The 17659-nt window shown below is 39.5% G+C and overlaps 1 protein-coding gene across 1 annotated transcript in view; it reads right to left on the minus strand.

Annotated features, from left to right (window-relative positions):
- Positions 1-11584, minus strand: part of XDH (xanthine dehydrogenase) — a 67144-nt gene extending 55560 nt beyond the window's left edge. The window contains exon 1 of the mRNA XM_064648039.1: positions 11575-11584. The gene's annotated coding sequence lies outside the window, so the exon portion shown is untranslated. The remainder of the gene's footprint in view (positions 1-11574) is intronic.
- Positions 11585-17659: the final 6075 nt, after the last annotated feature.

A 17659-nucleotide genomic window follows, 5' to 3' on the forward strand; every position in this document is an offset into this window, starting at 1 on the left:
TTCAAAGGCAGAGAGCCAAAACACCTAGAACAGGAATTTTCCAAGTACTCTAAATAACTCTGGAGCATGAGAGCTTGTGCTATTGAAATCTCATGGCCATTTTTTGAAATCCCACCCCAAACAGGACAGAGGATTGCCAGAAATCCCAGAGAAAAAAGTGAAAGCTAAAAAACCAAATGAACCACACCAAAACAAACAAACAAAAAACAACAAAAAAAATAACCCAACGCTCAGCGTAGAACTGAGGGTTAGCTCCCTTAAGTGAGCTAAAATGTGAAACTTTCTTCAATCAAGCACAAGCTAGTTATGAAACAAAATATTCTGACTTAACCAGTCAGATAAAGTCTAGCAGGTTTCCCATTTTAGAGAGCATCCCACTGCCCATTCATAACTCTGAGATGGGAGTGTTTTAGAGGTTCAACATTCTTTGCAGTCTCACTCTCTCACTAAAAAGCTCAGAAAGCAGTTGATATTAGTCAAGAACGTACATAATATTTTAAAAAAAAACAGCTGGCTTTTCTCATTCTGACTGGTTAGTCCTGGAGACCTGTTACAATCATAATAATAATCTGTTCTGCGGATGATCATTATGTAGCTCAATAAATACAGTGAAATTTACAGAAACACCATTCCTGCCCAAGGACTTTACTGCCCAAACTAGGTAAATGCATGGAAGAACAACGGGAAAACAATGCTAGAGGTAATAAAGGAGAAGATTTAAAACAAACAGAAGTGAGAAGTTTTGTTGCTTTATTCTCATGTTCCTCTTCCAGGAAATAGGAAAGAAGAAAGTACAGGTGGTTCTGAAGAGGATTGTGTGAAGGTATTTATGAGAAGCTGTTTGTAAAGCAAATAGGAAAGAAAACGAAGTCCCAAGTCAGTGCTTTAGTGCAGTACCCCATGTATCAAGTTTCCAGAGTTGGCACACTTGCTCTGTGTCCCTCTCTAATAGCTGGACTACTACACATTTATTTAGTAGCCACTGTTGCTGAAACATGTGGACAGCATCTTTCCACTGAAGTGGAAACAACCTGTTTGCTTTAGTTCTGGCAATTCCTCTTCTGTTCTCACATGTATCCTTTGTGGAAGCAGGCACTGGACACTCTTTTGGAGGATCTCAAGAGATCTCCACCTGCCGAAATCGGGGTCAGCTATGAGGGCATACCAGGTTAATTAGAGCTGTACATACCATAGACTACTTTTTAAAGATTACTTTTTAGAGCATAAACTATTGGTGGTTGTGTTGTTTTATTGTGAGTGTTCTCTGTATGAGTTTTAAAAAAATAAGATCACACAATATTGATTACAGTTTGAATATGAAGGCAGAGTGTGTTGCCTGAGGGTGTCAGTTCTTCTTTTTGGCCTCATCTATTGACCACTGTTGAAGACAGGCTCCTGAAATAAGTGGACCTTTTATCTTACTGGATAGGGACGTTCATACTTTATAGGCAGTCTCCAGAGAGAGCTCAAAGAAACAAAACCCTTTTGGGATCCTAATACAGTCAGTAAACTTAATACTTTGCAATAACAAAATTAAACACCACCACCAAAAAAAAAACCCAACAAACCAAAAAACCCCAACAAACTACAACAAAAACAAAAAAAAACCCAAATAAACCACAAACAAACAAACAAAAAAAAAATCAAAAAAAACCCCAACTTCCACATAACATTGCCATGTGAGTATGAAAGTAAGGTATTGCACATTTTTTCAAAGGAATTTCTCAGAAATATAAAATAAAAAAATCATTTCTTATGAGATGTCTAAGTTCATTTCTGGTTACAGACATAGGTTTGAGAAAGATCATCACAACAAAGCAAATATAAATTGGATTTCCTCATTTAAGTTTGTGAGCTCATTATTCATGAATCACTAATCATTCAGTGTTCAGCTTCTAATTGCATGAATATGGTCTAATTGTATGGATTTATTTCACAAATTATGATCTCTTCACCTGCTTTTGAAGATGGGTGGAGTTTAATTATAGTTCTTTTCCTAGTCCTACCACCTGGCTTCCTCTGAGAGCAAGAAATGAACAAAGTTAGTTCAGCCTTGTCTTGAGGAGTACTAGTTGTCACTATTCTTCACAACAAGACTTGTTTCAGTTCATTCAGTTTTTCTTTCATTGCCTAGTTCTGGTGGCAAACAAAGGATATTTCAAATATTTGACCTTGAAAAGGAACTTCTTTTCAAGCAGGCTTGTTGATATATGTTCCTTGCCTTCAGCAGCACCTAATTTGACACCCAGTTGTCTTTTACCTTGCTTCCAGAGGATCATGCTAGAGAAACTTCAGACACCTGCCCTGATAATCTAACTGAATAAAATCAGTAAGGTATTTTAGTCTTTCTTCTTCATCTTTCTTTCTCTTCATCTGTTGACATTTTAGGAGTATCTTTTGTGTTTAGACCTCTCCTCCAGAAGGAAGTAGAGTCCACTTGCAAAGACTGGCTGCTGTCCCTGTCACAGGGGGAAGCATTGTCTCCAGTGGGTGTTTCAAGGAGAAAAGGAGAAGAAATAAGCTGCAACAATCACACAAGGCTTTTCATTCTTTTGAACAGCTGCTAAAACACCACCCCTCTGTCATCAAATAATACCATGATATTACAAGATCCCTGAGCAGGCAAGTAGACCATACCCACACATGGCTAATTTTCCACTGCCTTTCTTCACAAAAGAGAGGCTCTCTGCAGAGGTCTGCATTGCTTGTTTTGTTCTGCCCTTCCAAAGGTATGAATCAATTTTACTTGGGAGATGGTTAAATCTAGTTTTCTCTTGTCTATACACCAGATGCAGTCCTTGTTGAAATTCTGATACCAGCTGTATGATGTAAATTTTTATTTCATATACTGTCCTAAACCTCTCTGGACATCAGCATAAGTCCTCTGGCTGCCCTGTGCATCTCACTGCTAATCACTTTCTCATTTTAGAATGCATTATTTTGGTGGACAGTTTATTCAAAATACAAGAAATCCTCCACAGCTGCTTTTGCTAACAAAAAGACCAGAAAATTTTCCTGAATCAACTGAATATTTGACTGTTCTGTCTAGGAGGGCTTTGCATGCCAAAACCTTGTGAGACATCTCCAACTATGTATGTCTGTGTAAGAAAAAGACTGCCTCTCTCCACAGACCCTGCCTAAACAGAGACCTGTGCCTGGTACTGTGATTTCCTTCTAGCTCCCAACTAGCTTCTACCATTAAGACAACTTTTCTAGACTGGACAAGTGAGGCAAGCCAGTCCCACAGAAACTTTCAGAAGAGCTTTGTTATTAACATAACGCAGGAGAGCAGATGCCATCATCCTCATTGAAACAGGCTGGTTGTTTCAAATTGCAGCCATCGTGGTCAGCTTGTATCCCCCAGACTGTCTTGATTTCTCTTCAAAACAAACTCACTCTAAACAATTTTCCACCAAGCAATAGCAACAGACAGTAAACGTCAGGCAGGAAAGAAAAAGACATTTCTGGCTCAAGAGCAATTGCTGTAGAGCCAGCATGAATCTTTTAAGGTGAAAATTAGAACAGTCATAAACATTACAGCCATAACATTGAAGAATAGCCTTCCAGAAGAAGGTGCATGAAAGAAAGATGAACTGCTTTCAAAATGAAACCTGAGGAGCCTACAAACTGGATAATTTGTTATGCACATATTGCAGAAGTTGAAATTTAAATTAATTCAAGTCCTGTGTTTCCCCTTCAATCCTACCTGATGTCCAAAGGACAGATTTTCTTAAGTCGTGTTCCTGATACCCTACAGTCTCAACCTGAAATGAAAGAGTCTTCATAGTGCCAGATTTAGTTCATTAAGAATGGGCAGGGAAGCAAGCTGAAATATGTAGAAAACCTGGAATGATGTACATCTTAAACATGTCTTTGAATCCCTGGCTACTCAGAAGATATATTTTTAATTACCTGGATTATTTTCAAACAGAAGTACCTACCTCACAGTCAGACTCACTGTTTTCAGTGATAGGCTTTATGCCTAAGTATGAACCTTTAAAGGCACTGAATGGAAATCTTACACCATCATTCCTGAAGCTTTCCAATTCATGAAGAACAACTTACTTCTACTTTTCAAAAATTTGCTTGGAAACCAGTTAAAAGAGAGATTAATATACTCCCTCCATCGTGCTTATTCAAATAATTGCATGATGAACTTGCATATCCCAAGTATTTCTGATCATTTACCATGATTGCCCTTTGTACCACCTGATGACAAATAGCACAAAGTTTTCATTGGACTCATTTCCCTTTTTAATAAAAAATGGTTTCCCCCACTGTTATTTTATATCCTATATTATTTTATATCTGAGAATGAAAGACAGAGCTGATAGTTTTCATGGGCTGGCAGGAGGTTACTTTCAGAATTCAAGCAGGCATTGTGAGGTTGAGATATTTACCAACAAATTAATTACAGAGCTGTTGCAATAAAACCCCGAGCGTGACTAATGAAGACACCTAACTAGAGTGCAAATGTACCTGTACTTTCTGAAGAATGTTGATAATGTATCTTGATGTAAACATGATTAACAACCTTGTTAAATTAAGATGACAAGATGGGCTTTAACCAAATAGCTTCAAAAAATAATTGAGAAAAATGGTGAAAGACTAAGATAAAGATGTATATATACAGAAATTTTTAAAGTTGCTTTTCCCAGGACAAGGTAAGTGTGTCCTAATGGTTAAAAAGCTTGGGACTGTAGAAATTAGTAACAGACTGCTAGTTGTTTTCTGCTCTGTTATCTCTATTGCTAGCAATACAGGAATGTCCAATCACACCTCTGTCTGACTTCTGCTGAGTAAACCTGTGATTTCTTTGCAATGGTGCTTCAGTGATCCTGCCAGGAGATAAATTTGATCTAGAAAAAGCAACTCAACTTACGTGGTTAAAGGAGCCAACATTACTCACTTTATTAAAAACATTTAAAAAACTTTTATTCCCTTGAACAAAGTATAAGCTATCCTATATAAACAGAAACACAGTGGAGTGGAATTTGGAACTTCAAATCCATCTCCCCTTGAAGACTATAATGGTTCCAATCCTAATTGGATTGCATACACAAAAGCTTTGACTTTTCTGTCCCAGAGAAGCTGCAGCAGTGGTCCTATAACATTATAGGGTTTATCACCACAACAGAATACTTGCAATATGAGGAAGATATTTCAGTTTCTGTGTCATAAAGCTTGTAATCTACAACAAAAGCCTCTGAAGAAGAAAAAAAATAGGCTAAGACAGCCTAGAGGAAAGACCTAGTTCTTTTCTTACTATTTTTATGATGGTAATTACTGCAGCAGATAATAGCTTATAGAAGGGACTAGTGTGGAGCCTGTAACATGCAACCTCCTGCATATTCTATGTCTTACAGAACGTTAAGCATAAAAATGCAAACAATAACTAGCACTGAAAGCTGAAATATTACTATGGTCATCTGAATTACCCTCTTTTTTTCCATCATCGTGCATCACAGCTGTACATGGCAGAAGATCAGATCTATCACATCTTTATTTTAATGAATTTATGTGTTGCACTTGTCAGTGAATATTTGCATGCGTACGTAGATTTTACTTGTTTACATTTAACATTTAATCTCCTTAGTTTGGAAGGTTACTATTGTCAGTCACTTTATGGTGATGGTGAACAAGGATGAAGAACAAGGCCCCAGTCTTTTAGTCTCTTCACCAGTTCAGAGCACAGAATCAGTCTCTGCTCCAGCACTTCCACTTTATGCAGAGCAGCTGCAGACCAGGGGAAGAACCAAAAACTAGCAAAAGACCCATAAGATCAAGGAGTGGCAGCCATTAAGAGACATGATGATTATTACTTTAGAAACAGCAAAGAGAGATGGTAGACAGGTTTTCACTAGATTTTGTTCCAGAAGCTATATTTTATTCTTCAAAGGCAGGTTCCATTTCTTATACTTGCCTCTTCCTTTATGAGATGCTGACCTTAACCAGGCTGGCCTTCAACCCCCACTCTGATCCATCTATTGGAGTCATGCATTGAGTAGTCTCCACTTTTCTATGAATAGAATCAATATTTGGGGAAAAAAAAATTGTTATTTTATATCTACCTTTTATATTCTTTAGAGTGTACAAAGCCACTCTTATAAAAGGAACATTCTTAGAAAACCAGCCTTTTTATACAATACATTTCTCAGTTCTATTTGGATAAAAAAGCTAGTATGAGTTTCCTATCTTACAAAAGAAATTATTGCAGTACAAAAGCTGGACAACCTGACCAAACAGCAGTACAAACACTGATGACAACAAGGGAAATTTTCAAGAGTACTCAGTACTGAGCTCGTTTCTCACAACACTCAGTGGGAGAGAAATTAAATAAACATCCAATGCTTTCTGAACAATTCCACCTAGTGAGAAACCACCCACTGCTTTCACTGACACTAGAATCTGAACTCAGAACCTGTACCCTGTTGACTGAAACAAAACGTGCACGTATCTTTATTTTGTTTTCAGTTCCCAGGACTGTTGCCCCAGAAAAATGATGCAAAGTCAAAGTAAGATCAATTAAGCAAATGTAAACACATTACACTGTTTTCCCACACTGACCTGAAAGGCATAGAAACAACATGAACTTGAAGAACAACAAAAGTACTACCAATTTTCCTGGAAGGGTGTTTTGTTTCGTTCTTTGAATAAGGATCAGCTATAGAGTAGCTTATTCCACAGTGCATAATAGAGTGAATTTCCAGGGACAGGACAATTTAGAGAGTTCAAAGCATATTCTGTTATCACAAGTCCAGTATGTCCATTATATCTTATTTGGGTAAAGATTTGTAGTGAGTACAGCCTTTCAACTCAAGTAATGTTTTGGTCTCCTACAGTATAAACTGAATGGTTTAACTTATAGTTATTAATATCTGTTCTTTGTATCTCAGGAAAATCTGTTTAGCACAAGAAATTGATTTTACAGTAAAACAACTAATAAAAAAATACACAGAAACAAAATAAGTACCCACCCATTTTGGGGCACCATTGATGACCTCCTTGATTTCATGAGATATTTTCTCACGCTTTGAGTTTCTCAGGTCTCCTACCCTGACTGGTGTTCATGACAGCATTCCTTGTAAGAAAAAGGTATAATCGTCCCTGATCTCTTACCCACATTGACGTCAGGGGAAGTTTGGATGCAGAAACGTGACACAATGTTCAGGATAAACTAAAAGGAAAAAAATTTTAGAACTTTCATGGTCAGGGTCTGCTAATCTGTGGAAAGCCTGACTCAGCAACAATTTAGCAAAAAGCAAGCCCCTATTGGGCGAGGAGAGGGAGAGGATCCCAGCGCTGGTCAGCTGGGGAGGTCAGCGACAGGACTGCAGGGAAGGTCAAGGGCCTGGCAGACAGTTCCTGGGCCCTGTTCCCAGGAAGGGCAGACAGGGATGGAGAGTGGGGCACCAGCAGGGTATTTTTCCTGCCTGTCCTGCTCTGGCCACTCCACAGCCTTCAGCAGGACACCAGCAGTGGGATATGGCTTACCATCCACTGCTGGCACCTCCTCCAGGCTAAGACTTAGTAGAGACCAGGTTAAATGCAGTGAACCTTCTCACAAGCAGACATTGAAAGAGAAAGAGGATCTGCAGAAAAACCCCAGACATACCACTGCTTCTATAACTGGTAATGGTGAGCAAGGACAAACACTCTATGGAGCCTTAGTGGCCCTGCCCCTGCCTGAGCCTGTGGCACATCATCTAGTGACTGCTCTTCCAGACTTGAGATGGGCTCAACTGACTGATCCAGGAGTACCTGCTCTTCCAAAACAGGCCTTGAGAGAGACATGTAGGTAGCACAACCACCAAAAAAAAAAAAAAAAAAAAAAAAGAAAAAAGAAAATCTCTAGATCTCTAAGTTATTTCATCTATCAATTAAAAATCTTCTGGCCCTACCCAGACTGACAAGGCATGTTAGGCTGGCTTCCTGTCCGATTCAACTTCTCCTGCATTGCGTAGGACACTTCAACAGCTGCCCCGACAAGCTATAAATAATTAACTTAATCCGCATTGTGCAAGCAACAAGGCAAAAGATTACAAAATCCATTGATGCAATTGAGACGTTATGTTGGGACACCCAGAATACACCTCAGCAAGCTGATGGGCCTCTTCTTTTTATACCTAAAATGGAAAACATTGGGGAAAAGAGGTATAGCATAAGCTAAATTTATTTAAAATATGGAACTCCTAGACTGGAAGAAAAGAAAAACATATTTAAAATTACTCATTGATATTCTGCCATACAGAATTACTAATATTGAACTTCAACTTAAAAAAACTACAAAAATAGTTGTTTATTCTATTTACTCTGTTGTAAAAGCTGAAAGGGATATGAAATCTGGCAATCTAGGTAAACTAGGATAAATGAACCACGTAACGTTTTTTCCCTTTTCCCTTTAAATTTATGTTCTGACAAGAAGATTATAATTTTCCTGTAGGCTTCCTATTTTAAAAAATTCTTTACAAATCATTCCAGTAAATTGTTCCTATGTACTGATAATGCCAACTTCTGCAAGTGCTCCCCACAACACAAAAATTTGCCAAACAACTGCGACTGACTAATTGCAATTAAAAAATCATAGAATTGTTCAGGTTGGAAAAGACCTCTAAGATCATCAAGTTCAATCAGTAACCCACCACTGCCAACTCCACCACTAAACAATGTCCCCAGAGTGCCACATCTACATGTCTTCTTACATCCTCCAGGGATGGTGACTCAACCATCTCCCTAGGCAGCCTGTTTCAATGCTTGACAACCCTTTCCATGAAAAAAATTTCCTAATATCCAATCTAAACCTCCTTGGTGCAACTCAAGGCCATTTCCTCCTGTCCTGTCACTTGTTACTTGAGAAAAGAGACCAATCCCCACCTGCTACAAGCTCCTTTCAGATACTTGTAGAGAGCGATAAGATCCCCCCTGAGTCTCCTTTTTTCCAGACTCCCTCAGCTGCTCCTTATAGAACTTGTGCTCCAGGCAGTTTACCTGCTCCTTTGCCCTTCTCTGGAAATGCTCCAGCATCTCAATATTGTTCCTATAGTGAGGGATCCAAAACTTAACACAGGATTTGAGAAGTGGCCTCACCAGTACCAAGTATAGAGAGACAATCACTGTCCTCATCCTGCCGGCCATGCTGAGCCAAGTCAGGATGTCTTTAGCCTCCTTGGCCACCTGGGCACACTGATGGCTCCTGTTCAGCCACTATCAACCAGCATCCCCAGTTCTTTTTCCACTAGGCAGCTTTCCAGCCACTCTGCCCCCAACCTGTAGCACTGCATGGGGTTGTTGTGACCCAAATGCAGGACTCGGCCCTTATCGAATCTCATACAGCTGCCCTCAGCACAGCAATCCAACCTGTCCAGATCCCTTTGTAGAGCCTTCCTAGCCTCCAGCAGACCAACACTCCTGCCTCCCGCCCAGCTTGGCATCGTCTGCAAGCTGACTGAGAGCGATCCCCTTGTCCAGATCATCAGTAAAGATATTAAACACAACTGGCCCCAGCGCTGAGCCCTGGGGAATGCCACTTGTGACCGTGTGCCAGTTGGATTTCATTCCATTCACCACCACTCTCCAGACCCGGCCCTCCAGACAGTTTTTTACCCAGGGAAAAGTGCACCCGTCCAAGTCATGAGAAGCCAGTTTATCTGGGAGAATGTGGTGGGAAACAGTGCCAAAGGCTTTACTAAAATCTAAGCAGACAACATCCACAGTCTTTTCCTCAGCCCCTATGCAGATCACCTTGTCATAGATTATGTATGCAATTCAATCGTTTGAACATTATTATACAATTGAGAGTATTCATTTCCTTGCCTGGAGAAAGCAAGCTCTTGTCACTATTGTTTGGTGAGACTTTATAACCCTCCTCACTGACTCCCAATGAAAAATTCAAGACGAAATTTAGCATATTTTTTTTAGCCTTTCCATGCAAAGTATCTATCAAGATCACTGCACACACTAGAATTATTAAACTATTGATCTGTTTATCCCACATCTCACACATATAAATAAGCACCTTTGAGGTACAGAAGTGAGAGTTAGAATGATGAGCTGGTTGCCAAGTTATGGCAAAGTATTGGAACTCCCTTTCCTCGAGGTAAAGGAGAACTCACTCCAGATGACACCTACTTTAACAGGGCAAAACTCATACTTGAAAAAGCACAGGCAGGTACCACTCTCTGAAAATACAATGACACTCTGATGAAGAAGCACAAAGTGAATTATGATGTTTAAAAAAGCTTTTTTTCAACTGAGATGTCAGAGGACACTTATTTGATGCCGTATTTTGTATTTTAAGCCTTCTCTTTGGTAGCATGGCATTCAGCCTGGGACAAGCAGTTCCACAAGAGGGAAATTGGTTCTACAGGGCTCTTGGAGGCAGGCGCTCCAATGAGCTGAATGTACCCAAGTTCAACAGGGGACTGTCTGCACAAATATGGCACAGACTAAGTCAAGCAGGGGTCACACAGTCAGGCATCTCATTTATGGTTATGACCAGGTATTTTGAGTTTCCCATCCAGTTCCACAGAACTTCTAAGTGCAAGAAAGTAAAGGCTGGAATAGATGGATTTTAATGTTTCCTTCTTTTCATTCCTCATCTTGTTAAGCTTTTAGTCTATTTCCTCCATAATAATAGCCTTAGGGCCATAACTCTTACCACTTTCAGCTGAGTTTTTACTCAGAATCCACTTTAGATTTGATTCATATGGAACTGTGACTTCAAAAGTTCCTTCAAAGTTTCTAAACAAAATAATCACAAATCGGTTTTGGCAGCAACTCCCCTGGAGACATTTCTTGAATTGATCTCACTACAATATCTATGCCAAAATCTTGTGGATTTCCACTGAAAACCCAAATTGATTCAGGACTCATGCCATGTGTTTCAGTCTCTTCAGACCATGTTTTGCTACTTGCTATCCTGCAGAATCACACTCCACAGCAGATCACTGCTGCCTCAGCTTCTGACCATAGTCAAGAGAAGGTTGATTAACCTTCTGATATAGGTCATTTGTCTGGAAATGTGATGACATATTTCCCTTCCTTACATTTGTCCCCTATTCAGTGTCCTACTTCAGCTCTGCAGCTTAGCAAGTATCTTACTACTCCCTTCAGACAGTCTTCCTGATATATTGCTTGGATGTATTTCCCTCATTTAATTTTCTTCTCCTGGGCTGTGTTTCATAAAGGACCATGTTAAAAAGAGTAATGTCTTCTATTTGACTTTTCCAAAATTTGTGGTCCTTAAGGTGCTGTGGGTTGTTTTATTGCTGGTGCATCTCACTGTTCACACTTTGTCAACAGAAATTTCCTTTCCCTTATGATCACTGCTGGGAATTCTTACAACAGTTTAATAGAAGCCAAAACCTGCCCAGATAGGCTAAAACCACGGTGTGAGTAAGTGTGTTCAGGTCTGTTGTGAATATACAAAAAGCACACTTTAAAAAAAAACCAAACAAGACTGACTGTAGAAGCAGCTCTTTGATCAGCATTAAACAGCAAGGACTTAGAGACCTAGGTATCAGTATCTGAGTAATCAGATATATACATCTAATATCTTATTCAGACATCTGATTCTGCTATTTTCCCTCCCTCCTGTTCCTGTGACACTGAGCTCTCTTCAGCCAATGTTTCATGACTACATTCTCCAGAAATAACGTCCATTCTTTTATTGTCACCTGGTTCCTCTTCCATGAAGGAAATCAAACCCCTTTCGAAACAAGAATCGCCCCTAACACAAACAGGATTTTGACAGATTCTCTGTACTTTTTTCCTCAGCTGGTAACTTTAGTCCCAGTAACTTCCTTGTTCCAAGAAAGTATAACCAGCTTCTTCCATTTGGTGCGAAGTGAACTCAGTAGTACACTGTCAATTATTTCATTCCGGAAAGTTTATACAAGTGTCTATAATTACCCAGGCAAACCAAAGGAAACACCCCATTCACAGCATAATCCTTTTGTATCCTCCTAGTGTGGGTCGGAAATTAATAGAATGTGAACAGCAGACTTAAAACCCTCTTACTGGAACCCAGCTTACCTGTCAGGTACAGGCCAAAAGTTACACCTTAACTTTAAAGAGCACATACATAAGTATTGACATTTTGCCAAAGAAAAGATTGCAAGAAAGATAATAGGGCATAAAAGTTGCCAAAAAGAATTGCATAATAATCAAGAATGAAAATGTTTCTTCATACACTACTTACAGTATGTTTCTTCAACAGTGTTTATTCATATTGTTACGCCCAACATGTTGCTGACTCACGTATGCCAACTACAGGAGTGACTTCAAAACTGTACCTGAACACAGATGTAGAATGGTATCATCACAGAGGAACCATCTTTGCTTTGCAAAGGGCAGTTTTGGTCAACTGAACTTCTTCCAAAAAATCCTACAGCTTCACATACAGAAACACTTTTCTTCAAACCACCAATTGTTATTTTCAGGTGGGTTTTTGTAGGGTACACATCCCCAAGAGCATTATAAACTTGACCCTATGTATCCTATATCTTTCCAATTAGGCTCCAAAAACCAGTTACTAAAGTCATAATTCAAATCTGAAATTTCAAATCTTTGCTGTGTATATTAATGATTTGAGGAGAGCCTGTAGGAAATAGCTTTACTCAATCTTAAAGGTTGATTTGCTTGGATCTGTGCTTTAAAAGCCTTAATGGGCAGAGTAATCCATTTTTGCACACCACAAGTACTGGGCCACATGCTACTATTTTTCTGTGTAATCACTTCACATCACTATGCTACAAAAAGCTAAAATAATCTAATGAACATAAATAAGCATTGGCACAAGACCCTATAATGTGGTTACTTGCAGTTTTACACACAGAAGAAGCTGAGACACTGAAAGCAATGCTTAGATCACATAGTGAATCAGCAGTAACACAGTAATAAATCCACAATCCCCTTTCTACAGTGTCTTGGCCAAGCCCCTTTTAAGTGACTAAACCATCCAACTAATTCTATAATTTCAAAATATTGCTTCAAATTAATTTGCTAAAATTGATATTACTGCTTTCCACTCAATAATGATGGGCTTGATTTTCACTTACCCTAGATTCTTACATGAAAAATCAAGGTTCCTTCTTAAATTATTAGAAAGCAGCAAATGCAATACTACAGAGCAAAATTAAGAAGGTTCCCACCTGCATCTGTGGCAGAGTGGGCAGTGAAGAAGAGTTTTACAGGTCTACATATAGCATTTAGAAGTCTACAGATGCAAAAATTTCCACCAGACTCTCTCAGCTGGTCCAGCAACAGACCACAGGTGAAATCGCTGATCATACCTAGAGCTCTTCACTCTCCTTTTGTCTGCAGATTCCTCCTCTTTCTCAATAACTACACCATTCAGGTGTTACCCAAGGTCATCTAGTATTTTTGTTTACAACTCTACCTTCCCACCTGCCGGCAGGTCTACATGCTCTGGCATTTTTAGAGCAGAACACAGATGTCAACTTCAGAACCCTCCTCAGAGGAGCATCTGGCATACACAAACTCGGGGAAAAGGAAGTCCCCACTCTCATCCTACCCCACATGCTTTCAAGAAATGATGAACACTCTCCTGAAATAAACATGGCCATCCAGGAAGAATTGTCCTGCACAGACAAATCCTGTCCACACATCAGTTCAAACACTCCCATCATGCGTAAAGATCACTTCCAGGTGGGCTTACACCTCTTTTGAAGGTTTAATTTTGGACTATTAGAAGTCCATTCAATCAAGAACTGTAAGAGCTCAGTGTCCTTCACCAAGGAGTGAGCAGCTATGCAGATTTGTTCAGGGACTACCAATTGCACAAGCTTATTTGTAATTTTATCTTGCAAAATTGTTTGCATAATAGTTGGAAAGTGGTGCTGATTAAACTTCTCCTGCAGTTTGATGGGCCAGTGCTAACCTGCCTCTAGTTCAAAGCCAAAACTTAGAATGAAGTGAAAACTAAAGCATTTGTAAAAATCAGCGTCCTGTGCTTAATTAAGCTGCTAATGTTTATCTTTAAATCTTGGTAACTATTTCCTAGTCAGCATTTTACCAATTCATCTAAGGTACCCAGAGCCCTCACCAAAAGTTACACCAACTCTACTGCAGTTAAATCTTACCTTTTATTTCTCCAGTCTTTACCAATTCTGCCCCTTGAAGTTTGTTTCTATTAAACAGGGAACATGTCCAACCCAAAGTGATCTTTATTGATTTGTGCCAATTAAGAACCTGAAGATTTGGTGCTGCCAGAAAGAGGTGTGTACCTATTCTTACTGCTCCTTCAAGATTTATATCCATGGTTACCAGTGATGGAGTTCTCCTGTTTATTCAGTTTAATGCTGATAAAAATCAACAAGATTATGCAATTAGTAAGATACTATCTAAGATTTTGATTAAATTTTAACATTCAGAGGTTCTACATAAAGCTTTACTGTTTCTATATTGGACAATTAATACAAGCTTGGTCTTTGTAGTTAGGCTCAAAATTTATTCTCAATACAGCTGTAAGAAGTTAGACACACTGAGGTTTGTTAGTCCTGATAATGATATAATCAATAAGACATTCGTGTTTATTCTGGAACAAATCCCATGAGAATTTGTGCCTGAAGTGCAGCCTACAGATGACACTTGATTCCCTAGTTATAGTGAAGACAATTACAAGCAGCATCAAACCAGTAATGATGATTTTACAGGTAACGGTGTCCATTCTCTATCCTAGCTCAGATAATGAAATGTCCTACAAAGACACGTTTACTCACTTGCTGAGACCACAGTAAACAGAAGCAATTCAAACTAGTTCTGCTTTTTCATCACTTCCATTAATAAAGAATGTCATGAGATGTCCATTACCGTGAGACCTCTTTAGATTACAAATCCATCACTTGCAATAAATAATTGTTGCTAACACTTTAATAAGTCACACGAAAGCACTCATTAGTACCTGACGAGCTTCCGCTTGTGCTTAACCACAGTAGAACACAAATTACTCCCATGGCCTCCAACTGAGCAACACACCTCAGGAAGCCCAACATCACTGTCAGGGGGTCATTTTTACAGATGTGTGTGTGCTTTCCCATGGCAATCACAGAAGAGCAAACACTGACTGATTTAAGTAACCTGTTGCTTTGAGAAAGTATGTGAAGAATTATCATGCCCTTGATCCAGCCTTGAGTAGCAAACATCTCGATGACCTGTTAGTCGCAGCTTGCAACACCTTTCCAGTCTCTTCCCCACTTAAAGTGAGTGGCACAACCTGAGCAGAGCCAATGCACTTTGGAACATTCACCAAGTATTTTACTGTTCCCACAGCACACAGCCGGCTTAAGGATTATTCATGACAGGAACACCCATTTCATTAATCCTCTTGGCAAATGGTAGAAATAGAAAATATTTTTAAGAGTGCTCCTAAAAGCCAAGATTTTGTCCAAATGCAGCGAGAGCCTACAAAGCACATTCTAATGAAACAGCAGAGTCACAGTTGCTCTATCTTGTGCCTTCAGGGAGGAGCTTGTTAGGAAAAGTGTTACCACCTAGCCCCTCCCTTGTTTAGTATTCCTTACAACACCTAATTTAGCCATGTCTGGGGACATACGCACATGCTCTCCCTTTTTGCAAAGCATTACATGTGTTTCTCAGGTCGGTAATGAAGGGAAGGGAAAAACCACACAGAGCTTTTCAAATCTTCTAGTCACGCCTTCTTGCAAGTTCAAGTGTCACACCTAGAATTTCCTGGATGCACTAATCTATTTTTGACACAGGCACTCCCTGAAATATTGTTTCTCATATGCTTCTAAAGAGAATATATATCATCATATAGAAGCTGGGGGAAGCTATTTATATAATTTTTGCTCTACTCTTTGCTTCCTGCTTCATTATTTTTGCAACATCAAAACCTGTGTAAGCACATCTTCATCATTGCCACATTACAAATTTCCTTCACTGAGGTACTTAGTCCCCACAGCCTTACTGGAAATGTCAGGAAAGCACTTTCCTGCAGTCTGTCATCCATCCATGTTGATGACATAAGTTGTGCTCTCTGCAAAGGCAAGTACTGCAGTATCCTGCCAATTCCCTTCCAAACCCAAGTTTTCCTAAATTCCAAGTTACTTGTCCCATGAACTAAGCATTCAGCTGAGCCCAAGTCAGGGACTTATCTCTGATGTTCATCTGTGGGATGCAGTGAATGTCTCTGGCCTCTATCCACTGCAGTGGCAATGCTAATGCCTTTCAGCTAGCAGAAATCAGCAGATCACATCCATAGAAGACTTCCCTAACAAAAACTGCCTTGTGCAGCTAATACAGGGTTGGTTTCCACTCCACATGTTGCTGCATCAGTAAAGCCAAGGGACAGTGTGCACTGTTTCAGAATACATCACAAAACCAAGATCACACCTTGGATTTACTCTTCACTGGTCACACCTCTTTCAGATTCTCATCCTAAAGAATGCATGTGTAGAGTGCACAGACTACACTGTCCACTCACCCTAAGAGCTTTGCTTTCCAACTTGTTAAGGTAGCACTTTTGCCCTTTACATCTAGGAACTTGGGAATGTCCTGTATTTCCTGGACACTGCTGCTGCACACATCTCTTCCTCCTTCAGTTTAAGAAGCTCAGGCAAGTGAGGCGACAGAACTGCTAACAGTGTAGTGGGTTTGATGCTGTTCAGGGGGAAGTTGGGATACTATTTGTTTTGGAGTTTTTTTAGTAAGCCAACCAAGAAAGATCACTCCTTGTATTTCCCAACATTAGTTCAGGCAACTCACTACTTTTCCAGGCAGGTAAGTGCAGCTGCATCTCTAACTGTGAAATCTGACCAGATAAAATATAACAATACCTGCAGTGACAGTGTAGAGCACTCATGGCATGCCAGCATTTTTGGAAGACAATTAGCAGGAATAGTAGCTTGACCTAGAAAGATGTAGAAACAGAATTAAGCTGAGCAGATTGGCAAAAGACTTGCTAATTAGCTTCCTCCAGGACCAGTCTATCAGTAGGATGTAGTTTGAAGCAATTATACATAGGAGATTTTTATAACTTCGCAGTTGCATTTCCTAAATGCTCCACTCTAGCAACGCACATATGGAACTTTGGGGATGAGTTTGCACTGTATTACTTACGCCAGCCTATTATAAAGGCATATCCTATAACTACATTTCTATAGGCAGACAGAGTATGACATTAAGATTAAAGTTACTACCTCATATTTTAATGAACAACACAGAGGTTTGCAGAGCACCCTCAGATGTCATGCCTGTGCAATCTGTCAGGCAGGTTTCCCTCAGCCGAACTTGGCAAGCAAAGGTTAGAAAAGTTCATCTGCCATTACAAAGGAGCATAACTATCAGGGCTTCTCTTTACTCACTCAGCAATCTGCTTCCTCACAATACCACCAGACACTCTTCTATTCCCACAGAAATAAAGAAAAACTTTACTAAAGAAAAACTCTACTCCAATGATCTTTGGAGGTTGCAGGCCTTTCATTTTTCCTGGAAACTTTGCACTTCAGACAATATAACTGCAGTTATATTTCTCAAAGGGAAAATAATAGACTTTCTTACTCTCAGCTCCTAAAAAAGATACCTACCTGCTAGCTGTCCTTTGATAGCAGTGAAAAGCATATGCTGAATAAGAAAGGAAAAGTTACACTGCAGGTAAATTAATTCAATGAAACCAGAA

Source organism: Pseudopipra pipra, chromosome 3 (assembly GCF_036250125.1).
Source record: "Pseudopipra pipra isolate bDixPip1 chromosome 3, bDixPip1.hap1, whole genome shotgun sequence".
Lineage (NCBI taxonomy): Eukaryota > Metazoa > Chordata > Aves > Passeriformes > Pipridae > Pseudopipra > Pseudopipra pipra.